The sequence below is a fragment of the Trichosurus vulpecula genome, chromosome 3 (genome assembly GCF_011100635.1).
Source record: "Trichosurus vulpecula isolate mTriVul1 chromosome 3, mTriVul1.pri, whole genome shotgun sequence".
Lineage (NCBI taxonomy): Eukaryota > Metazoa > Chordata > Mammalia > Diprotodontia > Phalangeridae > Trichosurus > Trichosurus vulpecula.
Window position 1 is genome coordinate 162536403 of NC_050575.1, and position 20820 is coordinate 162557222.

Consider the following 20820-nt stretch of genomic DNA (forward strand, 5'->3'; position numbering starts at 1 on the left):
CCTCAGTTTCCTCATCTGCAAAATGGAGATTATATACTTGTAATTACTACCTTCAAATGTTACTGTACAGAAAGTGCTCTACAAAAGGTAAAATGCCATTTAAATGTAAACTATAATGAATATTGTTGGGTCCCAGAGTCAAAACTCTATTCTGAATCCCAGAGAATTTGTTCAGTTTTATGATCTGAAACAGGGTGAAACAACCATAACTATTATTAGGGGAAGTTTTAATTCACTTTTAAGTGTGTTCAAGTAAAGTAGGAACAGAGGAAAGACTTGAACCCAATAAGCACTTTGGCTCCCAGGTTAGGGGTACTTTCCATCCAATGGACCATGCTATTTTCTCCCCCTTCCCCCATCTTTTTTGAAAGAAAATCAGAGCAAATTGCCTGCTTTTATCCTGAAGCTCCTGGAGTTGAGCTAAGTTCCTGGCACAATTCTGGACACATAGTAGGTACTCAATAAATAACTTGTTTAATTGAGTTGAACATCACTAATCCTCCAGCTTCACTCTACTCTGATCCTGAAGTTCTCCTTGTAGAATTGTTGGGAGATTAATTCTAGCCTCACTATTTTGATTCTTGGGGGAAGTTCTGACATGCTGCATCTCCATCTTTTGAGTTTATGGATTTCCCCTCTTGATTTCAGAGCAACAAATCCATTCTGGTTCCTGCCCCCTCCCTCTCATTATCATCTCCTATCCCTGAGGATGTGAGGAGTACACAGTCCCCAGACAAATGGAAATGATTAAATAAGCACCTAGTTTTTGTCAGTCTTTGCTTTGGGGTTGGATGGGGCTTGGGGATATAGGAGAGGTTACTTTTGATTTTTGTAAGAAAAATATTTGCCCAAGCTGTTCTTTTTTTAAGTTCTACCTATTGGGATCCTTGCAGTGAATGGGGGAAAGAATAGGTATAAGCAGAATTTAGCTTCTCAGGTTTATAGAATAAGGGAACTTTAGAAATGGAAAAGACCAGTTTTTAGAGAGTATCTAGTCAACTCCTCTTAGAACTTCCATAATAGGTCCAGGTGAGAAAGTATCTTTCAAGGTAAAAGGCCAGACTTGTTTATTTGGACTTCTATGGAGATTAAGGTTAAGCCTTTTAGAGTAACTTAGGTATCCCTAAGAGAGGAAGGATTGGGGAGGTAGTACACCAGGCTAGCTTAATTCCCTTCTAATGTCTTGGAGGCAGCTAGGTGGCTCAATGAGTAGAGTGGAGTCAGGAAGATCTGAGTTCAAATCTTGCCTCAGATTCTTACTAGCATGTGACCCTGGGCAAGTCACTTAACCTGTTTGCCTTAATCTAACAGAGAAGGAAATGGCAAATTACTCCAGTGTCTTTGTCAGGAAAATCCCAAACAGCATCACAGAGAGACTGAATAATAAGAGTGGATTGGAGGAGGTTGAGCTGGACCTCTGAAGGGCAGGCTGAGAGATCATCTAGTCCATCTCTCTTCATTTTCAGATAAAGAAACAGAGGCTAGAAATGGAAAGAGTGACATCCTTAAGAGTCAGAAAGGCCTGGGTTCAGATCTCATCCCTCCTAGTTACTAGCTGTGTAACCGACCACGTTTTAGAACTTCAGTTTCCTCGTCTATTAAGTGGAGGTAATAGCAGTATTAACTGTAACTTCACATAGTCAATGAATAATTGTTGGTTGAATTATTAACGCCCAAAGTGCAAGACGGGTTGTGTCAGATGGAATGCTAACCTATTCTAGGTGCTGACCAGGGCTCCCCAAATCAGATTCCCTGATTGACAACAGAGTTGTCAGCTAAATTCTCATTCTTGTTGTGAAACTCAAATAAAATGATATTTTTTCAAACACTTTGCAAACTTGAAAAGACTGTTGTTATTATTGTTATTATCATTGTGAGTTGGAGAGTGTTAGATTTGGAAGGTATTCTATAGGTGAGGAAACTGAGGCCTAGAGAGTGGGAAATGACACCCCAAAGGCCCAGAGTGAGTTGGTGACAGATCCCAGACTCTTCAGACGCCCAATTTTCTCTGAATTGGGGCTAGAGGAACAGACCTGTTCAATTCCCATCCAGCAGTGCCCTTACTTTTGCTATCCTTACAGAACCTTTTCTGATAACTGAGCAGATGGAAGGATGAAAAATGAGAGGTTTCTTTTTTAGCTCCGAGCTCCTTCTGCCTCTCCTACTCCCTACTGTGTCCCCTTGCAGTGTGACTGCACCTTTTGACAAAAGACAGCTCTAGCTCAGGCCCTTTGGAAACTGCTCTGCCGTCCACAGGGGTCACTGTTGAGGCCGCCTGCCTTTTCTCAGCTTGAGTTCCTTCCCCACTTTCACAGGTTTTGATCTTGGGACACAAGCAAAAAAAATATTATTTTACAATTAATTATTATAGTTAATAAGTCAGTAAGACTGACTGCTGATGGGAATTTGGAAGGAGTACGAGGAGTCTGATTTGGGGGGGACTTTGGTAGCACCCAGAGTAGGAAGCACTCACCAGATCTTCCCTGCCACTACCTGACTTGGACTTTGGGAGTTAATGATTCAACCAACAATTGTCCATTGAGTGTCAGCTGTGGGCCTGGACCTTTGATAGACACTGTGTGGAATACAGGAGGACAAAATATGGTTTGGGCACTAAAAGATGAAGAAAAGAACAGAGGGTCCCATTTCCTGTGGTTCTCTAGGGCCCGGGAGGACTGAAAAATCCATTTCTTTGTTCTCTTGTCTCCATTCAGGCCCAGAATTCCAGGCTGGGTGATAAAAAAAGCTCAAAACCTGTTCCCTCTTTGAGGGAGTCCCACCCTGCTTTCCCTAAAACCTTGGAATCCCCACTCCCTGCTGGACTCTGCTGTGTACTGTAGATACTACCCTACATACTTTGCTTCCCCACTAGATAAAATAATCCAGGTTAGTGGCCATATTTTGGGCTTCTTTTTATGTCCCCACAATGCCTAGAACACAGCCCTGTATATAGTAGAACTGTGGAATGAATGAACTTTAGGGAGTGGGGGAATGTGAAGGGAGTTCTCTGGAAAGCCTGATCTTTTAGTGCGGTCTAATGGAAAGAGCCTGGGACTGGGAGTCAGGAGCACACAATTGTCACCCTAGCTTTGCCAATCAATGGCTGGATTGCTTTAATCAAGTTGAATCATCTCTGGGCATCCATATCTAATGAACAGCAGTAGTTCAAATAGAGATATAATACCTGCCTTGCCTTTCTAGAAGGGTTGTAGTAAGGATCAAATGGAAATGCCTTGAAAAATTTCACAAATGGATTATTATTAAAGTGAAGAGAGCTCTCCATTTGTTATACACATGCATGACCCTACATTATATGTAGATTACATGTAGACCTCTATAGACATCTATTGCTATTATCTATCTATCTAATCTACCCATCTCTTCTAGTTTCACTGGGAGGTGCCAGACTTTTCAGATGTCCAGCCTGGGAAAGTTTAATCCAGCCCAGCAATAGTTAATATCTGAAAGTATCGGAAGAGTGGGAGGGAGGGGGTGGGGGGGGTGGTTGGGGGAAGGGAGAAGAGAGTATCTATGCTTCCTGTACAGGAATTGTTATAATTCACTTAGTAGAGACCTTTGCTCCCAATATAGTGGGAGACCAGAGCTTAGGTCCTAGATAGTTCTAGTGAGAAACCTCCTCCAGAGTGGAATCCTAGTGCTTCTTTTGCATAGGGGAAAGACTCCTCCCCCTTTCCTCCTCACCCAGTGAAGGAAGCAGTCTCCCCACTTAGTATTTACCCTTCCCTACCTCATTCCCAGACATTCCATCTCATGGCTTTGGCATTCTCTCTGGCTGTCCCCCATTCAGGGAATGCTCTCCTTCCTCACCTCCTCCTTCTGGCTTCCCTGGCTTCCTTCAAATCCCAACTAAAGTCCCACTTTCTACAGGAAACCTTTCCCAACCCCTCTTAATTCTATTGCCTTCTCTTTGTTAATTATTTCCTATTTATCCTGTATCGTGTGTAGCTTGTTTGTACATATTCATTTGCTTGTCTCCTCCATTAGATTGTAAGCTCCTTGAGGACTGTCTTTTCCCTCTCTTTATATCCCCAGCACTTGGCACAGTGCCTGGCATATATACCCAGTAGGCATTTTATAAATGCTTATTGACTGAATCAGATTTTCTTTAGATCATGTTGGACCCAGACAAGGAGATGATGAACGAGAAAAATTTGGGGTGAATTTGGCCAGTGTAGATGTAGATGTGAAGATATACCTCATTAAGGTTTCCCCCTTGGTCTAATCAGCTAGAATTCACCAGATCATAGAATCAGATTTAGAGTTGGAAGGGACTCTAAAAGTCATCTGGTACAATTCCCTCCTTTTACAGATGAGGAAACTGAGACCCAGTGGTTAGGTGACTTGCCCAAGGTCATACAGTGATAGGCAGGAATGGAAACCCCAGTGCCCTTTCCACTAGGTTGCTTCCCTTTGTCTTGATCTGGCTTGATCTAAACTCTCAGAACATGTATTATACCATTTAGCACTTGACTCCATATTGCCTTGTCCTTATGTATGGTTTTCTCTACCAATTCAATACATATAACTTTTAAACCCTTGTTAATAATACAACCACCTTTGGTTTATATGGTATTTTTAAATACATTATTTCATTTAAGTCTCACAACAGCTTTGCAAGAGGATCAGGGCAAGTATTATTATCCTTACTTTACAAAGGAAGAAGCACATAAAAACTGATTTAAAAAAGGTACCTTACCCAAGGTCACACTAGTGAGTGGCAGAAAACCCAGATTTTCTGCAGCCCAGCACTATGGTGCATTGGAAAGCTGGAGGTCATGCAGGACCAGGCTCAGTTCCTTCTGTGAACCAATATTATTAAGCTCATATTTCCATAGTGCATTGAGGTTTACAAAGTGTTTTCCTCCTACCCTATGAGGTAGGTAATCCAAGTATTACCCCCTATTTACCTCAGAAAACTGAGGATCAGACAGACTGTGACTTGCCAGATCACACAGCTAGTAAGTGGCAGAAGTAGGATTTGAACCCAACTCTTCTGACTCCAAGAATACCTTCGATTACACTCTGCTGTTTCCCTTTTTGAACTGACCTTTAAAAATATAAGCCCTCATCGACAAATGTAGTAGAACCCCAACCCACCTTGCTTGATTGGCTGGTCTGGTCAACACTGCAGCCTGGAAAGAGATTCTGATATAACTCTCCAGCTCTTGCCCCCTGGGTCTGCAGAAGGGGCATTGAAAAACCCTGTGGGTTCCTTTCTCCCAGTGGAAGAATAGCTTCTGCCAATGGGGGAGGAGAGGGAAGAGTCGCTGCCAGATTTTTCTTACAAAGGACAGAGAGTCGGCTTCACTCCTAGAAAGCCCAGCCTTCTTATTCTAATCCTGCTTCCTGTCCCTCTGGACACCTCCTCTATAAAACTGGGTCTGTCTGGGACTCTGGGGAGAGAAAGAATTCCCAGCGAGTGAGTCTGTGAAGGCTCTTCAGGATCTCAGCCTCAGTGCATTCGAAGCATCTTCGATTCTAAGCCAGCAGAAGAGGTTGTTTTCATCCCTTGTTTACGAGCTTATTTATCTGTCTCATCTCAGATTCCTCCCTCTATTCCCCCACCTCCTTTAATTGGTTCTGCCAACTAGACCTTTCACTCCAGACCTTTCACTCCTCTGTTGGTGTTTTGCTCCCTCTCCTTACTCCCCCCACCCCACCATAGCACCCACATCCCCTTCTTCTGATCCAAATACTCTTGCAATCTGTTCTAATTCTGGGAAGAAGCATCAAGATGTTTTGTAGTCCCGTCAGTCTCCCCCCAAGTTGTGAATTTTTAATGTTGCTTACACAAACAAAGCAGGTTTTTTTTTTTGTTGTTCTGAGAGTTTTATTTTTATTATTATTATTTTTATCATCGATTTTGTTTGTGTGACAGTCCAATGAGTAACAATTTAGCAGTCTCTATTTTATACCTCTGGGCAGATGTTTTTATTTATTTTTTTTAACAGTTCCTGTTAGGATTTCACTTGCAGAGTTTTCTATAGTTCCCATGGTCTATAGGGTCGGAAACTAGTGATAAATAGTGATAAAATAATAGCTCCTTGAATTGCAAAGTAGCTTATTAGGACTTTTTTGTATAATAATTATTTGGAACTTGTCTTAGTTACCTAAGTAGATTGTAAGCTATATTGAGGGCAGGACCCAGTCATCTTTACCTTTCCCCTCTTAGCTTTTCCTTGGATCTGCTCTCCTTGCCTCTTAGTCTCTCCCTTCCCCAATACCATTCTTCACATAGCTCCCAAAATAATCTTCCTAATGTACAGATCTGGCTGTGGCACTCTCTTGCTCAAAATCCTTTAGAGGCTCCCAATTGCCTATGCAATAAATTATATGGCTGGCATTTAAGGCCTTTCTACAATCTGGCTCCAACCTACCTCTCTGTCCTGATCTCACACTACTTCCACTCATGTGATCGATGTTCTAGTCAAACTGGCATCCTCCATATTCCCTGCCCTCATTCTGTCTTTTCCTGGCTTCGTGCATTCATTCCAACAGTTATTCATTCCCTCCATTCCTGAAAGGCACCTCTCCCTCCTCCTATTTCTTGTGGTACTTTATTTTGACTCCTTAGTTGTTGTTTTTTTAATCACATCCTATCTTGAATTATGCTTTTTTGCATACAAGCTATAGTCTTCTCCTCATTAAAGCGTCCCTTCCAGGCGGGGCCTGTTTTGATTCTCATCCTTCTATCTCTTGCATAGGATTCTGTACATATCAGGCACTCAATAAACATTTGTTAAATTGAATTGAAAAGGGAATTAGTATTAATTAGCTGGGATGATATATTTTCCAAAGAGAGGAGTGAGAAGGGATCAGGTTGAAAGGCAGGACTTTGTAGTATGAGCTTGGGCCAAGGGCTGGGGGGTTGCACTGCCAACACAGTTGTCTTAGGGGATCCCAAGAGATTATTCTAGGCATGATGCTGATTGATCCCTTTCCTCTCATCCCCCCTCCCAACCCCCAGGAGCTGGCTAGCAGCAGAAGAGGTGGCTATATCAAGCGGTAGTTAAAAAAAAACCCTGCAAGCTCTTGGACATGCAATCAATCACTCACTAAGTCCTCTCCACCAACTTACTTGTGCCATGGATCTGTGATCTCATCAATGTGGACAGTGGTGCAGGTCACAACCCATTTATACCTTATGATCCTTTGTAGCTCTTGACTGTGTCTTCTCTGTGGTAAGAGGATCACAGATGGGTCCATTCAACGTGCTAAGGGCTTTCCTTAACTGTTGTGTACATTCCAGTGGAGCACGTGGCTAACCACTGGTTAAGCCTCACTCTCCACACATGACCAGCCAGATGATTTCCTCTCTTTCTCCACTAATATGTTTTGTGCTACTTATCCTGCACGATTCTACATTGGTGATATGCTATAACCTACTCATGCCCATTAAGTATCTCTTAGTAGTCCCTTGTGTAACCTGGAGCTTTAATTCTCCAGAGGGTTTGGTATTCCATGCTTTATAGACATCCAGCATCACTGGAGGATAGCATGTTTATCATAGAATATAGCATGCTGGTGTTGAAAAGACATGTCTTTGATTTAGGGAGAAGCTTTGAGTCGTTAAAAGCCTAGCACATTTTCCCAAATGCAATCTAGCTCAGTCGATTCTCCTCTTCCTCTTCAATTCTGGGTCCAATTCACTGTCCATCTGCAGTTTCTGCCTAGGATATACTGATGGGTAAGCGGAAAAGGCATTTGAAGAAAATATGCCAGCATTTCAGTGCTGTTGAGACTCCTGGCTCTGGGAGGGGAGGTCTCAGAAATACAGGGAAGTATATAGTTTGGTCAGTTGATGGTTTCTGCAAACAAAGTCAGCAGCTATATTTGACTGTTAAAAGTAGAGTTGGCCAAGAATCAATGTGGAGCTGGGGATGGGGGTTATGATTTCTAATCCTGGTCCAGCCTTAGGCCTTTGCTTTGCCTCAGTTTTCTGACAAATGGGGACAATAATATCTGTTCCCTTCCCTAGACTGATAATTTGAAGACACACACACACACCACACACACACACACACACACACACACACACACACACACACAAAGTATTTTGTCATAATCAGTGAGATAATGAATGGGAAGTGCTTGAGGACCCTTGGGAAGGAAAACCTTGTATGACCTGAAGTAGTTCTACTTATAAGTAGTTAATAAATTCTTTTTCATTGATCAATTGATTGAAAATTGGCAGATCTCTCCCCTTTCCACGGCATTGCTACCTGTAGCTTCATGGTGGGTAAGACATCTCCATTTTTGGAGCCTAGGATTCAGATACTTTTTGGAAAACAAAATTTCTGTCTGCCACCTTGTTTGCAGAGATCAGGTTTTGGTTTTATTTTTAAAAATTACAAATGCCTGTAGCATCAGGATCCTGTAAGCCAGATAAATAAGTGGTAATTGTCTCTTTCTACTGCCCATTCCTCTCTCTTCACCGTATCAGACCCCTACAAATAACTTTGAAAACTATGGTGGATTTGCAAAAAAAAAAAAAAAAAAAAAAAAGCTAAAATTGAAGTCTGTTAGATCTATTTTTCCTCCTGTAATTTTTGGCTTTCTTGAAGTGATTGTGATTACGTCAGATATCTCCTGCAGGGTTTGTTATAATAAACATGAATGAGTCCTTCAAATAGGAGGATAAAGCAGAAGACTTGGCTAATTAATATTTGACTCATGCTGGGTGTGTTTGGGGGTAGTTGTAGGGAGGACCGTTTTCTGTTTTTTGGTTTCTCTTCACTCTTGCATTCTCCTCTAGCAATTACTACATTGGGTTGCTACATTGGCTTTTGGTAATAAAATTTGCATTAAAAATTGTACTAGGGATGCCTAGAGGCCTTTTGGGGTAGCAGACTTTAAAAAATCCCTCTTCTATCTACAGGGTCATATCCATTTCCTTGGATGTCGCTGGTTCTTAGGGAGTGGGAGCATCATCCCTGAAGAAACAGGAAACAAAATCTTTGTGACCTGTGGGTTGCTGACCACTGTTGTAAATGAGTGATTCTAAAACCTCAGAATTCCCAATGATCATAAGATCATAGATGTAGAGCTTGAAAGGACTTTAGAGGGCAGCTAGACTAACCTCCTCATTTTACAAATGAGGAAACCAGGTCTCAAAGAGGTTATGTGACTTGCCCAGAGTCACACAGGTAGTAGAGAGCAGAGTGGAGATTTACATGGTATTATATAATTTCCCTTGATAACCGCTATCTGTTCCCAATTCAATTCAACAGGCATTTATAAAGTGCCTACTGTGAGCTAGGCACTGGGCCCCTCCACTAAAGAAATATGTTGTAGAATTTCTCTACTATGAAGAACCTGGAAAGACTTACATGAACTGATGCAAAGTGAACTGAGCAAAGCCAGGAAATCACTGTATACAGTAACAGCAATATTGTACGATGATCAGCTGTGAATGACTTAGCTATTCTCGGTAAAACAAAGATCCAAGCAAGGCAATTCTGAAGGACTTATGATGAAAAATGCTATTTACCTCCAGAGAAAGAACTGATGGAGTCTGAATGCAGATCAAAGCTTATTTTTTCTTTATTTTTCTTATATATTCTTTCTTTCTTTTTTTAAATTTGTGTTCTCTTTTGCAACACGGCTAATATGGAAATATGTTTTGCATGACTGCACATGTATAACCTATATTAAAGTGGTTGCCTCCTGAAGGAGGGGGGAGGGTAGGGAAGGAGAGAATTTGGTATTCAAAAAATTATAAAAAAAAACCTCGTGTTAAAATTGTTTTTACATGTAGTTGAAAAAAAATAAAATAAAAACATTTTTTAGGGGACAGAGGAGGCAATTGGAGTTAAATGACTTGCCCAAGGTCACATAGCTAGTAAATGTCAAGTGACTGAAGCTGGGTTTGAACTCAGGTCCCCCTGATTCCAGGGCTAGTGCTTTATTCATTGTACCACCCAGATGCCCCAAAAACATTCTTAAAAAAAAAGAATTTCTCTGCTATTGAGAAGTGAAGAATAATAAGATTACCCCTTTCTATCTTCCTTTCCCCCCCATTATTTAAGAAATAATGGAATTCATTATTCATTCCCCTTCATCTATGTTAATAATAATAAAGGTAAGTATATGGACTGAACTTGTGATTTAATTAGTATTGGGAACTCCCAGGCAAGAAAAATCCCTCTATCAATACAGGTTAGCATTTTCTGTGTAACTTATAGTCTCAGAGGGTCTCTAGAGCCCTGAGAAATTAAGTCACTTATTCAAGGTCTCATAGTCAATACATATCAGAAGTGGGACTTGAACCCAAGTCTTTTTGACTTGGAGGCAGGGTCCCTGCCATTGCAATACACTGCTTGATAATGATAATAATATCTGAAATTCATATAATACTTTAAATTTTACAAAGTATTTTACATATATGATCTTATTTCTTAATGGCATTAAGGTGTTCAGGGAATATAGCATAATGGTGAATGTGTTAACAGACCTGGCCATGCTGCAAACTGGTTAGGTGACCTCTGACCATTTATTTCCTTTTTCTAGGGCTCAGTTTTCTCTTCTGTCAAATGATGGGGTCTGACTAGACAGTCCCTAAGGTCTGGCAGTCTATGATTTTGTGAAAGTCTAATCTGGGAATAAGTCTCTGAAAAATGAGTTCCAGAGCCTGAGAGTAAAGAGAGGGTCTTCTTCTAGTCCAGTCCCCACACCAGAGTGGGGTTTGTGGTTCAGTTTTCAGTTTATATCAGAAGAAATTTACTATCCTTAACTTGTACCTTCCTGTCTTGGAGGTGGAATGTGAGGATTCCCATATTTCTGTCCCTGGAGTACCTGGATCTCCAAGGAGGAAGCAGGTATAACAAATGAATGCCCAGCAGGGAAGCAGGGCTATCTTTGGAACATAATATTGTCTAATGGTTAGCTTGAGGCATTTGGAAATTCTTGGCTTCTATTTCCAGTTCTATTTCTGACTTACTGTGGGACCTTGGATAAGCCTCATCCTCCTCTGTGCCTCTAGCCTCCATCTGTGTTTCCATCTTCTCTTCTTGTAAGATGTGAGTTAATCAGCGCATCATAGTGCAAGTAGCACTCCTGAATGATAGTGGTATGTTTACTGTCCTCGACTTCTTTTGGGATTAGGCAGCAAGTTACTTCCTTCCCCGATGACTTATTTTTCCCTCAGTAAAATGGGCATATTATCCCCTTACCTAATCATCAGAAGGATCGCTCTACTTTTGAGTACTTTCCCAGGCTATCACCTCTGCTCTGGCTTGATTTTCTTCTCTTCCCTATTTCTAGCCTTTAGTTAACCAGTTTAAATCTACATCTCCCCCTACTATTGAATTGCTTTCCATCTTGGCTTAACACTGCCTTACTGAAACTGCCATCTGCCTCCTCTGATCCTACTCATTTACTGCTGAATAGAGCTGGAGGAAATCTTGAAACTGTACTGATTCAGTCCATTGAAAATTATCTAATACCAACTGGGCTCTCGCTACAGCAAGGCAATCCTTTTACTGCTCTCTAATTGATTTTTTATTTCACTTTCCATAGTGGTTGTTTCCTAATATCTTTTCTTTCCTCAAGTCTCACATCTACCTTACCTCACAGCTGAGAACCTCTTCTACTCTACTAAGAAAATAGAGGTCTTTCACTGAGCTGCCTCTTGATCCTTTTGACATGGTGCCCTACTCTCTCCTCCTTTCCTCCAGTCTCTGATCATGAAGTGGTTCTTTTCTTTGCCAAGACCAGCCCTCTATATGTGCCTTTGATCTTATTCCCTCCTATGTTACTCAGCAAACAACCCATACAGTCATTCCTTATCTCTTACTTTCACTGTCTCCCTATATACTAGTTCCTTCCCTGATGCTTACAAACATGCCAAGTCTCCCCTACCTTTAAGAAATCTTCTCTAGATTCTATCTTTAAGCAATCGTTCTGAGCCAGACTTCTAGAAAATGCTGCCTTCATTGGTTGCTTCAATTCCTCTTCTCTTTCTACTCTTTGCCATCTGGCTGTGGTCCTCACTGATCAACTAAAACTGCTTTCTCTAAAGTTTTCAATGATCTCTTAACTGTCAAGTCTGGTTGCCTTTTCTTAATTCTCAGCTTTCTTGAACTCTCTTTACAGCATTTTGACCCTGTTGATCTTCTGTTCCTGGATACCCTCTCCTCTCTGTATTTGTGTGATATGGCCCTCTTGAATCCCTACCTTTCTGTTATGTCTCCTTCGTTAGATGATCATCCAGATCCCACCCTCTAAACATGGTTGTGACGAAGAGTTCAGTCTTGTGCCCTCTTGTTTTCTTTCTCTACATTCTCTATCTTGATGACTTTGTCACTAGACAAGTCCTTCCCTTTATAAAGACAATAAGTGATATGCCCACATAGGTTTAGTTGTCTCTATACTGATGACTCTCAGATCTAAACATTCAGCTGTAGTCTCTCCTGAGCACCAGTCCTGCATTATGAACTACTCAACATTTTGAATTGAATGTCCCATAAGACACTTCATATTTAACATGTCCAAAATGGAACAAATTATCTTTCCCCCCAAACCTATTTCTCCTAATTCCCTTTTAACATTGAGGGTACCACCATTCTTGCAGTTACCTTGACTCTTGGCCCGTTCTCATTCACTCCACATCTGTCAGTTGCCAAATTTTGTTCCTGCATCCAAAACATTTTTTAATTTTTGTCTTCTTTTCTTCACTCACATTGCTACCACCCTACTTTAGGCTCCCATTACCATTTATTGGGAAATTTAGGATAGCCTCTTGACTAGTCTCTCCCCACTCCAGTCCATCTTCCACACAGCTTTCAGTGATTTCCCCCAATGTTGGGGTCAACGATGTCATTCTCTTATTCTTTACTCTAGTGGCTCCCTATTTTCTTTAGGATCAAACAAAAACTTCTCTGTCTGGTGTTTAAAATCCTTTACAACCAGGCCTCCTCTTACGTTTTTGGTCTTATCCCATGTACTCAGAGGTGTCCTTACTGTTCCCCATTCAAGCCGTCCATCTCCCATCTCAGTGTCATTGTGTCCGCAGTGTGATTCCTCCTGACTTCTGCCCCTCAAAATCTCTAGTGTCCTCCAAGGACCCTACTCATTTGTCAACTTTTACATCATTGAAGCCTTCCTGATCCTTTTTTTTTTCAAAAGTCACTGGTATATTTTCCTCAAAATTATCTTGTATCTTTTTCTTATCTTTATCTTATGTCTCCCTTTGATGGATTGTAAGTTTTTTGAGGGCAGGGATTGTTTCACTTTTAAGTTAAACAAGATAAAAGGATAAAGACAAAAATAAATAAGCTAAAAAACACAGTATTTGGTACACAGTAGGCACTTAATAAATATTGATTTATTGATTGATACAATCATAGACTTTTAGAGCTAGAAAGGACCTTATGCAGAGATGTAGCTAAAGTCTTATAAAATTTTTGTTATGATGGATACTGATTGAATACCAAAAGAGGGTCTTTAATTTGAGACCCATTTTAATGCATTGAGTTCCTTTGCATTTGTATAGTGCTTTATGTTTTTCAAAACTTTCTCACCCAACATAATCTCATTTGCTAACCAACAATAACAACCAACAAAGTATATAGGAGCAGGTGGTGTCACCTCCGTTTGATTGATGAGGACGCTGAAAACCAGACTTTTCTGAAGTCACAGGAAGAATTCATGATATGTGTTGTTGCTGTTTTTCAGTTACGTCTGACTCTTTGTGACTCCTTTTGGGGCTTTCTTAGCTAAGATACTGGAGTGGTTTGCCATTTCCTTCTCCCACTCATTTTGCAGATGAGGAAACTGAGGCAAACAGGGTTAAGTGACTTGTCCAGGGTCACACAGCTAGTACGTGTCTGAGGCTAGATTTGAACTCAGGAAGATGAGTCTTCCTGACTCTAGCACGGGCACTCTATCCATGGCACTACCTATCTGCCCTTTGACATTATTAGGACTAGAACCCAGGTCTCCTGTTTCATTTCCATTATACCATGTTGTCTTCCAAAGCACCTTTCTCTCAGGGAATAAATTAAGCAAGAGGAATAATAAATATCTACTGTATGTTTCTCATAATTTGCAATCCATATTCTGAAGGGAAGGAGGTATGTGTGGGTGTGTAGATCTTAGGCAGGGGACTCAGAGGCTACTCTTCATCCCATTGTATATTTATTTATCCTAGAGGCAGATAGAACAGAAGAACCCTGTTTGGACTGAATGTCCTTGAAGAATATTCTTTCTTGACATAACTTGGGCTGTTTGGGATTTTATCTCATTTGGCACAATTTTTGTTGTTTATGAAACACATACTTCTTTTTAGCTAGAAGGGATGTGTGTATGTGAAGGTGAATATATGTGTATATTAATAACCATTTATTGAGTACTTCTTATGGTAGATACCCTCTCTGCCCTCAAGGAGCTTATAATATAACAGGGGAAGACATGACTCACCTGTATATGAAGCAATGATGACCGGTGTGAATATGAGGACTTGATTCTTATGGAACAAATCCACCATCACCATCCATCCAACACTTGTAAGAATAAGAACTGCTTACATTTCTTTATAGAATATAGATAGTAAGAGCCAAAAAGGGGCCCTAGCCTATTTTATTTTATTTTTTTTAAATATGGAGAGCTTTAAGAATTTACATGTCATCCCTAAATGGAGGACGTGCTATTCTCTGTATGGCGCTACTTTTAGTATTGTGCTGCCAAAGTGGGCACAGACGCCATCTAATTTAATTTCCCTTTACAGCTAAAGAAGCTGAGGCCTAGGAAAGGGAAGGGACTTGTCCAGGTTACGTGGTTAGCATGTGGCATTAGCTAATTTGATTCTTTTGAGTCTTTCTTGTATGGAACATCATGTGAAGCTCTAGAGATAAAAACAAATCTCTGGGTGTATTAGCTTGTTGTCTTTCCCCCTCAACCCTCATTGAGATTCCATGATTTCTGTGACAACCCACTTTCACACATCTTGCCATGTTGGAAACCTTTTCTTTGACCTTTTCAATTAGCACCATTCTAGGCACTGGGGATACAAGTACAAAGACTGAATCAATCTCTACTTGTAAGAAGCTTACATTCTTTCGGATTTAGAGATGTCACTATCAGGCAGATGGAAAACTCTGCTGGTTCATAGCGACAGAACTATAGTCTTCCCTTTGTTCTACAATTTATGCCCTTGCTATTTTGCTGCTGGCTTCAGACTGTTAGAAGCTGGAACTGAGACCTTCAGCATCTTTGGCTGGAGACCTTGGAGCTTTCAGTGCTCCCAAAGTGGTCTGATTCAGGGCAAAGCCTGATTTCTTCTCTCCTGGTCTGAGTTTTACAAGTCCCTGACTTGGATTTGGTTCTGAGCAACATGCTGATGGGCTTGCTTCTGGGCTCGTTCCTTGCTTAGTACGTAGCTTAGGAGCCTTGACTTCTGCATCCTGAAAGGTCGCCCCTAGACCCAGGTCCTCTCCTTAGTCTGCCCTAGACATATCATCCAGAATTGGCTAGTGAGCAATAATGATGATGAACTTATTCCTTCATCCTGAACAAGGGTAGGTCCCTCTGTATTGGTTTTGGAACTTCTTGTATAGCCTCTCCTTACTCTGGGTGCTGCAATTGGCTGTTCTGGCTAAATTATCTCCCTAGTGTCTGCAGATCTCTCTGTCTTATCAATGTGGACCTGGGCTGAAAAAATGATTTACTGTGATTTTTTCTTGGATTTTCTAATCACAGTTTTGTTTGGTGCCTTTTCTAGGTCTCTTTGGAGGAGCTGTTGGGGGAGGGGAAATTACTGTATTTCTTCCTGCTATTCTACCACATTGCCTCTCTCTCCCATTTCAAAGACGGAGAGACTATGACACAGAGGAGGGAAATTTCAGTCATTACCAAAAACACTCCCTTCTTATTCCATGCCTAGTCTCTCCAATGAGGTGTAAATACCTTGTTTTCTGTTTTATAACTTCTTTTAAAAAAGTTAATCTGACAAGCACATATGCAGAATTATTAACAGCTTCTCCAACATTTGCCATTTTCCTTTGTAAGTTTCCTTTTAGTTCTGACATTTTATGTTCTGACATTCTATATTCTAACATCCCATTCTGGACTGTAGCATCTATGAGGTATGAATTTATAAGGTGGGGTTTTCATACCTGTATACCATGGCAAATATGAAAGATTTAGTTCCTTTCTTGAATGGAGACAAAGTGGGTTTTGTTAGAGGTCACTATTGTTGGAGCTAGTTTTTTTGGGACCTGGATATGACCATTTTGGGTTTAGTTCTGCAGGTCTAACCATGTTGCACATCCCCACCCAATAATGTAAACAACATTTACATTTATATGCTATAATTTGTTCAGTTAGAGATATACAAATAGCAAGTACTCAAATAAATATAATTTACTTGTCTTCAAAGGGGAGGAATAGGGCCACATGATCTTAAAGATTCAATCAGTCAAATAAGCATTTATTAATGCTATTAATGCTACCACTGTGGTAGGCATTGGGGTACAAATAAAATGAATGAAATAATCCTTATCAGCATGGAGTTTGCATCTTAGCAGGGAAGACAGGCGCAAATGCAGAATAAATATAAAGAGGATAAATGCGAATAAATACAAAGTAGTTTAATTCAAGGTAGTTTGAGAGGGTGGGCACTAGCTTTTGAAGGGATCAGGAATGACTGAATGTAGAAGGCAGTGCTCAAGCTGAGCCTTGAAGGAAGAGAGAGATTCTATGAGTCTGAGGTCGGGAGGAAATGCATTCCAGCCATGGGGTGACAGCCAGTGCAAAGTCTCAGAGATGAAATTTGGAGTGTCCTCTCTGTGGGACAGAGAGACTAATTTGGTCGGCTTGCAGAGAATAAAAGGGGAGAAATGTACCATCAGGCTGGAAAGGTTCCCTCCAGTTCAAAAATTCTGTGGTTCCATGTCTTGCCCTGAGGGTTTGTCTCCCAATACTACAAATAAAAAGCTATTGGTATATTTTGAACTTATTGGGAGTCCTTTATAATCCTAATGTTGGTGGAATAGACTCCATTATAACAGGCTTCTATCACTTGTAATTGCTTCTTTTAGGAGAACAAGTATATTATGTGAGATTACCTAATGGATTCAGAAGTATCGTGGACTTGAGGTCAGGAGATCCAAGTCTGGTCCCAGTCCTGTCACTGATTAGCCATGTAATCTTAGCTTCTAATCTTTCCCATGCCACTAGGCAGCTATGTGACCTTGAGTATGTCATATTACTTCTTGGGTTTTCAGTTTCCTCATCTGAAAGGGCTGGACTGGATGTTCTTTAAAGACTTTTCCCACTCTCATATTCTGTCTTCTAGTCCTAACATTCTATGTACTGAGTTTCTGTCTAGTTCCAGCATTATGTGCTCTAAGGTGCCTTGTGGCTCTTACCTTGTATGTTGTAGGGTCCCTTTCATTTTTTTTCTTCACTTACCAAGCATTTTTCTCTCCCTTCCACTCCACATCCCTTTCTAATCTGAAAAACAAAAACTTTGTTAACAAATATACTGAGCTAAGCAAAACAAATTGTCCATGTCCAAAAATTTATTTCTCATTCTGCTTCTTAGATCCATCATCTCTCTGTCAAGAGTAGGTAGCAGTTCTCTAGAATCATGGTGGGTCATTACATTGATCAGAGTTCTTAAGCCTTTAAGAGCTATTTGTCTTTACAATGTTGTTATTGTATAAGTTGTTCTCCTGGTTCTACTCACTTCATTCTGCATCATTTCTTGAAAATCTTTCCAGTTCTATCTGAACCCATCCCTTCTGTCATTTCTTACAGCAGAATAGCATTCTATTCCATTTATATACTATAGTTTGTTCAGTCATTCTGCAAATGATGGGCACCCCTTTACTTTACAGTTCTTGGCCATTTCCAAAAGAGCTCCTATAAATATTTCTGGACACGTGTTCTTTTTTTTTATTTGATCTCTTTGGGGGTATTGATGTGTCAAAGTATATACATAGTTTAATGACCTTTGGTGTCATGGGCAGCTGGGTGGTATAGTGGATAGAGCGCTGGGCTTGGAATCAGGAAGACATATCTTCCTGAGATCAAAACTGGCCTCAGACACTTACTAGCTGTGTAACCCTGGGCAAGTCACTTAATCCTTTTTGCCTCAGTTTCCTCATCTGTAAAATGAGCTGTAGAAGGAAATGGCAAACCACTCTAATGTCTTTACAAAGGAAACCCCAAATGGGGTCATGAAGAGTTGGACGTGATTGAAATGACTCAACAACAACAACAAATGACTTTTGGAGGATAGCTCCAAATTGTTTTCTGGAATTTCTGGACCAGTTCATAGCTCCACCAACAGAGCATTAATGTACTTGTTTTCCAACAGCCTCTCCAACACTTGCCATTTTCCTTTGTAAGGTTCTTTTTAGTTCTGACATTTAATATTCTGACACTCTATATTCTAACATCCCATTCTGGACTGAAACATCTATGAGGCATGAATATATAGGGTGGAGTTTTCATACCTGTATACCACGGCAAATAAGAAAGATTTAGTTTCTTTCCTGAGTGGAGCCAAAGTGGATTTTGTTAGAGGTCACTGTTTTTGGAGCTAGTTTTCTTGGGACCTGGATATGACCATTTTGGGTTTATTTTTGCAAGTCCAACCATGTCACCAGCACCCCCTACCCCCAGTGCCAGTGGTTCCTTATTACCTCCAAGATGAAATACAAAACCCTCTTTTTTTTTTTTGGCATCCAAAGCCCTTCATAATCTAGCCCCCACCAACTTTTCCAATCCTCTTACCCCATCATGCACTCTCTCTGGTCCAGTTGAACCGGCCTTTTTGCTGTTGCAGGAACAAGACACTCCATCTCTTAAATCTGGGCATTTTTTCTGGTTGGAATGCTCTCCCTCCTCATCTCTACTTACTGGTTTCCCTAGATTTCTTTAAAGCTCAAATAAAATCCCATGTACAGGAGGTCTTTCCCAATCCTTCTTAATTCCAGTGCCTTCCCTCTTTTAATTATTTTTGATTTATCCTGCATACTGCTTGTTTGTACATATATGTTTGCGTGTTGTCTCTCCCATTAGATCTTTAGCTCCTTTAGGGCAGGGACTGTCTTTTGTCTCCTTTTGTATGCCCAGAGTTTGGCACAGTGACTAGTACATAATAGGTGCTTAATAAATGTTTATTTGCTGACTGACTTCTCGTCTGAAGCAGAGGCACCATTGGGTCCCTAGGCGAGCAAGGGAAATTGGAAGACTAGCTCTTGCTAGTAATATGATTTCCCCTTCTGGGTCTTGCCAAGAGGCTAATAATTAAACACATCAGCACATGGTTCAGCGAGAACGGTGTGGAAAGAGATTCAGGGAAAGTTTCCAGTGGTATTGAAAGCCAGTCTGTGGTCAGGAAAACAACTGCTCCAACTCCAACATAGGCAAGGTGTTCTGGGTTTATTCTCTGTTGACAATTCCCCATCAAGTGCCTGGAGCCTCTGAGCCAGAGACAAATGCATCAGTGTGAGGCTTAACTTGTAATGGGGAGAGAAAGAGGCTCTGATATTCCTTATGTCCTTTGAGGGTAATAGCAGGTATAGCAGTCCTGGTATCTTCTAGAGCCAAAGGTGTTGTTGTTCTTAAACCCAGTGATATTGGCTCTGGAGTTACATAATCTATATGGGAAAAACTTGCTTTTGTCAGTAAACTAAGCTGACCATGACTCAGAAGATACTTAGAGAGCCTGCTATGTGTAGTGTCAAGAGGCTGATCTTTAGTTAATGTTTATAAAGTGCTTCAAAGATGAAAAACACTACATAAGTGCTGAGGATTTACATTATTTTTCAGCCCATAATCTTTCCAGAAAAACCACCCTCTCTACCTTTTACCCCTTGAGATTCTTGGGCTGTATCAGGCTGTACAGCTCTGGATGTACACATCACATACATTGTCACCACTAGCAGGAAGTGCCAGCTGTTTCTGCCTGCTGCTTTACCCCTGTCCTGACCAGGTGAGACCCCCTTAAGGAGTGGGGAAGGTAGCTTGGCCTCTTTTGTTTAGAGGAAAGGACTGGTGAATTTTTGGTGCTGGGGCCACAGTTCTATAATGGGATAGAATGAAAGGATCATTCAGTTGGAAGTCTAGAGTCCTGGATTTTAGCCCTAATTCTGCCACTTACTAGCCGTGTGACCTTATGCAAATTAGTTCTCCTCCCTGGGTCTCAGTTTGTAAAATTAGGAAGTAGGGGTACATGAGCCTTAAAGTTCCTTCCAGATTTGAAATTCCATATAGCTATGTGCATATAGAATCAGTTAGAAATTGAGATGGGTTTTTAATAATAGCTGATGTTTATACAGGGTTTTAATGTCTGTAAAGTGCTTTTCATACATCATCTCATTTGACACTCACAATACCTCTGAGAGCTAAGTGCTACAGGTATTATCCCCATTTTATAGTTGAGGAAACTGAGACTCAAAGAGAGAAAATGGTGGAGGTGGAGCTCTCAGACTTGGATCTTTCCTAACTCAGGAGTATCGATTTAGAACTGGAAGTCACCTAGTCCAAGCCTCTTCCTTTACAGATGAAGAAACTGAGTGAGGCCCAGAGGGATTATGTGATGTGGTCATACAGGTAGGTAGTATATGGCAGAGTCAAGATCTGAGGTCTTCTGACTCCAGATCCAGCTCTCTTTCCATTACACAGTGCTGGGATTCCAATTCTAACACTTTCCTCGGAGCTCACAGGGCTGATAGGAGGAATAACGAGATAATATATGTAAAATTCCTTTGTAAACATTAAAGCACTACATAAAGTCAGCCTATGAATTCGATTATACCATGTTGCCTTTTTAACTTGTGATGTAAAAGT